The following is a 6,353-nucleotide window of genomic DNA, read 5'->3' as shown; positions in this document are numbered from 1 at the left end:
GTTGTGTCTCACATTTTTGGGAAACATAGATTTGAAAATACCTGCTACAGGTGATACACATTAGCATCTAGAGAAAGCATTCTTAGAGCATATATCTAAGAAATGAGATATGAGTAGAATCATTAGAGCAAGAGCCCTCTTCTTGTAGGATAGTTATTTAATTGGGGTGGGGGGGGAAGGCAGCATGAGTGTTCTAAAACTGATAATGCCAAAGTTACATAGTTTATTTTTTAGGATTTTAAGTGAAGGGATCTGTTATCTTAATCTATTAAATATCCTTAATGTAGAAATAAAATAGATTGCTACCAAAAGAGTATCCTCCCATTTTCTACCTTCTCCCTTCAGCCCAGGCTGGTAACCAGCTATGCAAAGGTATCTTCCAGTCACAAATCATCACAAAATTCATTATCTTAATGAAACGAATAACATCAGAAATATACATAGTTGTTTTATGAATTCCAAACTTCCTGTAACATTAAAGTATCTTGACTTATTTTGTTATAAATAAAAATTAATTTTGTTTTCCCAATATAGAAATAACTACATTCTTGCCATTTTTCTGCTTTGATCAATGAAATCTTCTCTTTAAATTTTATATTTAAGGTCTTATAAATATAAGATCAATTATGTATTGCCAAGAATCATCCATCAAAAATGGATATACTTGAAAATAAACAGAAAAAGGCACCATTTTTAGTATAGAAAAAATATGATTAAATGGAGAAAAATGACAGATCGTGGTTGCATTAGATTAAAAACCAGATTCATATTCTATTTAATCTAGCCTGGAAGAGGAACATTTAGAACCAAAAGCAAATTCTTATGAATATAAATTCCGAAACTAGTATCTACTTGTTTCAAGAACCAACCCTTGTGAATATTGGTATCACATATATGTAGCTATCATAAAATATTCAAGGATTATTATTAAAGTTTGACATTTTCTTACATCTAAATTTTATTGTATTTAGGCATCCATAAATACAGTAGAAAATATGTTTTTAATAAAGTGAATTAATTTATTACTTATATATGAAAATTAGAAAATAATAAAATTTACTCCAATAGTTTAAATTATTTTGTCACCTGAATATAGTGAGCAATTACAAGGAATATAAGCACTGTTGAAAAATATTGTATTTGCAAAGTGCTCATTTGACTAATGTAATTTTTAAATGTAGGCTGTTTATATGTATACACAGATTATACAATGAAGACTAATTGGCAAAAGAAAATAGTAACTAACACAGTACTTTAAAATCAGCACATACTAAGATACACTTCTTAAATGGCTCTTTATCATAAAGCACATCTTGAAAGTTCAATGCAGGCATAGTATCAACTAGGGCATACTTTAAAAGCTGTAATTGGACTTTATCCCAGAAAAGGCTAAAGAAAATGAAATATGTTTTATATAATTATGAATATTCTTCTGTGATAAAAATAGCCTTATATTTCTTAGAAGCATGAAAAGTTGCCCAACAAGGGAATCATTTTTTAAAAAAAAGAGAGAAGGAAAGAAGCAATCAAAAAATAAAGGGCAAGAATTTAAGCATCCTTTAGCAAAGAAAGCAATAAATGGCATGTGTGAATAATTTCAAAGCCTTCAATAAGCTGCTTGTACCTCCCAGAAGACTTATGAAAAAAAATTAAAGAAATGTTTTAAACACTTGAAAAGTACATATGAGACCATTTTTATGTTTTTTTTTAATCTAAAACAAAGAATGTGAGAAGTACAATATTTACCATATAAAGTCTTATCTGAGAGAACATTAAAAGAATATGAAAATAGCTTAATATTGCAAGCCTATAGTCCATGAAATGTCTCTGGGAAACAAAAGATCCTTCCTAACATGTAAATTTATTTTGTTGTTGTTCAAAGAAGAAATTACCTTATTATTTCTATAAAGATTTGTAAAGGGCTATATTTACACATTGATACTTAGCATTGTTTTCATGTTTGCTGAAGGTAAAATATGGGATTCTACCACAATTTTAGTCTTTCAATTCCTCAGTTAAAATGGTTAACCATTGGGGGTCAAAGTTATGTGAGAATATACCATGACTGGGATGGACAAGGGTATTATATATTGTAACATTTCTGTATATAGGTTTAAAATAATGATATAACAAATGGATACAAAAGTTCAACACAAATATATAGGTTATAGCATTTACTCAATTATATATTAACATTTTAAAATAATTTTAACATTTTAAACGATATATTAAAACCTCAATATTATTAAAGTATCTTAATATTATAAACTAGAGGCCCGGTGCACAAAAATTTGTACACTCGGCGGGGGGGTGGGGGGGTCCCTCAGCCTGGCCTGTGCCCTCTCACAGTCTGGGACTCCTCAGGGGATGACCACCTGCTGGCTTAGGCCTGCTCCCTGGGGGATTGGGCCTAAGCTGGCAATCAGACATCCCTCTGGCAGCCTGGGAGCCCTCGGGGGATGTCCCCTTGCCAGCGGGGAGCAGGCCTAAACTGCAGTAGGACATCCTTAGTGCTGCTGAGGAGGCGGGAGAAGCTCCCACTACCACCGATGTACTGGCAGCCATCAGCCTGGCTTGTGGCTGAGCAGAACTTCCCCTGTGGGAGTGCACTGACCACCAAGGGGCAGCTCCTGAATTGAGCGCCTGGCCCCTGGTGGTCAGTGTGTGTCATAATGACCAGTCATTCCCAGTCGTTCTGCTGTTAGGGTCAATTTGCATATTACCCTTTTATTATATAGGATAGAGGCCTGGTGCATGGGTGAGGGCCGGCTGGCTTGCCCTGAAGGGTGTCCCGGATCAGGGTGGAGGTCCCGCTGGGGTGCCTGGCCAGTCTGGGTGAGGGGCTGAGGGCTGTTTTCAGACTGGCCACATCCCCTTCAGGTTGAGAGTCCCTGCTGGAGTGCCTGGCCATCCAGGGTGAGCAGCTGAGGGCCGTTTTCAGGCTGGCCACACCCCATTCAGGGAGGGGGGTTCTGCTGGGGTGCCTGGCCAACCTGGGTGAGTGACTGATGGCTGTTTGCAGGCTGGCAACAGCCCCTTAAAGGTGGGGGTTCCCACTGGGGTACCTGGACAGCCTGGGTGAGGGGCTGATGGTTGTTTGCATGCTGGCCAAGCCCCCCAGCGGGGACCCTTACCCCATGAGGGTGTTCCAGCCTGGGTGAGGGGCTGATGGCTGTTTGCAAGCTGGCCACAGCCCCTTCAGGGTGGTGGTCACCACTGGGGTGCCTGGCCAGTCTGGGTGAGGGGCTAATGGCTGTTTGCAGGCTGGCGACAGCCCCCAACCACCCAAGTTCCCAGTGGAGGCTGGCTAGATGCAGGTATCTGGGATTTATTTATCTTCTATAATTGAATCTTTGTTGCCTTGAGCGGAGGCCACAGCCGGCCAGGGCAGGCGGAAAGCTTGACTTCTTCCATCGCTAGGGCAAACAAGCCTCCTGCTTGCTCCAGCTCCATGGCTGCTGGCCGCCATCTTGGTTGGTTTAATATGAATATAGTTGCTCTGATTGGCTGGTGGATGTGGCTTGGGGCATAGGAGAGGTGCAGTCAATTTTCATGTTTCTCTTTTATTAGATTATATTGTATTCTACTTTTGCTTCCAATTTTCTAGGCCCATCTCTTACATTCAAACTATAAAAGTGTGAGAATTTTGTTTTTGAGTAGCTTACCATTTCTATTAATCAAGCAAAGGAATAGCTGAGAGCAATTTTCTTAATCTTAGATGAGAGTGAGTCTAAGGATTAATCTAAGGATTAAGAATAACTGAAAATTAAGTCTTTCTTCCATTTACAGAGATATTTTCAGATCTACTCCAGTTGCATTATTTAAATGATTTGCTTTACCCCTTTTCTCAATTACCACTAACTCCTTGATTTTTCTGGTCATCAAATCATACATTTTAATATATTTTCCTTTATATCTATAATTTTTAAGGCCATCAAATGGCTTTATCATTATACCTAATGTTGAATTGCTATGAAAGTTTTGTTGTTGTTGTTGCCTCTGTGTGTGAGTGTGTGTGTGTGTGTGTGTGTGTGTGTGTGTGTGTTTATGTGTGGCCCTGGCCTGTAAGCTCTTGTTTCTTCATGTAACTGCAAAACATATTTTTATAAACACTATTGAATAGACATCTACATTATTTTCAGCTCAAGAACATGTATTGTTCCTTGCTGCCAATAGCTTCTTATCAAAACTTTTAAACTTTCCAAACATCATATTTGGTTATAATATACCTATATTTCACCAACACACAGAAGAATGTCTAAACTGGATAGTTTAGGATAATTTTCTTTAAAAACAAAATTGAAATAGAAAACAAATGGCAGCAGAGTAAGTGTAAACTACGTTAGCATGCTCTCATTTGAAAACTGGAACTACAACTAAAATACAGAAAAGCCATTCTGAATAATCAACTGGAGGAAACCTTATAACCAATGGCAGAAAGTGGAGTCCTCATAGAGACTGGTGGAAAGTGCAGAAGTGTGAGAGGGCTGGCTGGGATCCCATGGGCAGCAGCTGAAGTTCTGAAGAGATACCTCAGCTGTGGGAGGGTCCCCAGTGAGAACTGTAAATGCCAAGTTTTGCCTCCCAGTCCAGGGCACCAGAACTGATAAAGGTGCCCACACAACATCTGGTTGTGAAAAGCAGCAGGGTTGTTTCCTCCAGGGAGAGGCAACTGGAAATTCAGGCACCTTCTTAAAGGGCAAACGCACAAAGTTTTGCATGCAGCCACTCACCTTGGGATCCACCAGAGGGAGAACAGTATATTAGAGCTGTGTGAGCAGAAACCAGGGTTCGGTGCTGCAGTGTTAGAGCTCAGAAGGCAGCCACCCAGTTCCTGTGCTGAGTCATTCCCTCATACTGCAAAGGACATCATTCTCTAGCAGATTTTATCATTCAAGCAGCTTTTGCTGGGGAGCACGGGATAAATTTCCCCACCCTATTGGAAAACTTCTCACCACACAGTGTGATCAATAGCTTGAGGCTAATCAAGACTGAATAACAATCAAACTGCAGGCAGAGGGGGATATCTGGAGGCCTTGAGTCTTTACCTGATCTCTTTTTGGGTCCAGGATAAGGAAAAGCAGACTTTTGTGCCCATATTGGTCCTTTCCAAAGGCACCCAGCCATAGTAAAGAGAACCACAAAGTGTGGAACGTTGATAGCTCCTAACAGGGTACTCAGGACCAGTCACAAACAGAGTCTGGCATTGTTCTTCTCTAGAGACTGGAAGTCCCAGCAGATCTTCCTAATACATAGACACAAACCCAAACTGGCAACTAAATCAGATGACCAAAAAAAAAAAAAAAAAATCAGAAAATGAAGGAACAAAAATTCTCCAGAAGAAGGGCTAAATGAAATGACAATAAGAAATTTATGAGACACAGAGTTTAGAGTTCAGAATAATGATGGAAAAGATGCTCAACAGCATGAGAAAATATACAGTACATATGAAAAAGACCAGTCAGAAATAAAGAATGACATAGCACTAATAAAAAACACATTGGAAGCCTAGGGTTGGATTAAAGAATTAAAAGATAAGCTAGAAAAAAACCCCACACAATCAGAGGATCAAAAAGAAAAACAAATAAAAAACTGGAGGACAACTTAAGGGAGCTGTGGAACAATATGAAATGTAACAATAATCACATCATAGGCATTCCAGAAGGTGAATGAAGTGAACAAGGTATAGAGAATGTGTTTGAAGAAATAATGACAGAAAAATTCCATAACCTGGTGAAGGAAAAAGTCACACAAGTTGAGGAGGCAAAGAGAGTCCCAATCAAGAATAACCAAGATAGCAAGGGGTCTAGGACTGTAAGAGAGATGTCTGACTGCTGGCTTAAGGCCAATCACCACGGGATTGGGCCTAAGCCAGCAGACAGACATCCCCCAAGGGGTTCCAGACTGCAAGAGGTTGCAGGCTGGGCTGAGGGAACCCCCTGCCCAGTGCATGAATTTCAGGCACCAGGCTTCTAGTACAATCATAATAGGGGACTTTAACACTCCACTGACTTCATTGGATACATCTTCCAGAAAAAAATAATAATAATAATTAGGAATCAGTGACTCTAAATGACATACTACATAACATAGATGTAATTGACATTTATAGAACATTTCACACCAAAGCTGCAGAATATAATTTTCTTAAGTGCACATGGGTCATCCTCAAAGATAGACGACATGTTAGGACATAAAACAAGTATCTATAACTTCAAGAAGATTGTAATCATATCAAACATCATCTCATAACATAATGGAATGAAATTAGAAATAAAATATAGTAAAAACACTCAAAACATTAAAACTTATGGAGGCTAAATAGTGTACTATTAAAAAATGAATGGGTTACC

This window comes from Myotis myotis, unplaced genomic scaffold (genome assembly GCF_014108235.1).
Source record: "Myotis myotis isolate mMyoMyo1 unplaced genomic scaffold, mMyoMyo1.p scaffold_m19_p_2, whole genome shotgun sequence".
Lineage (NCBI taxonomy): Eukaryota > Metazoa > Chordata > Mammalia > Chiroptera > Vespertilionidae > Myotis > Myotis myotis.
Note: the sequence above shows the minus strand (reverse complement) of the source record.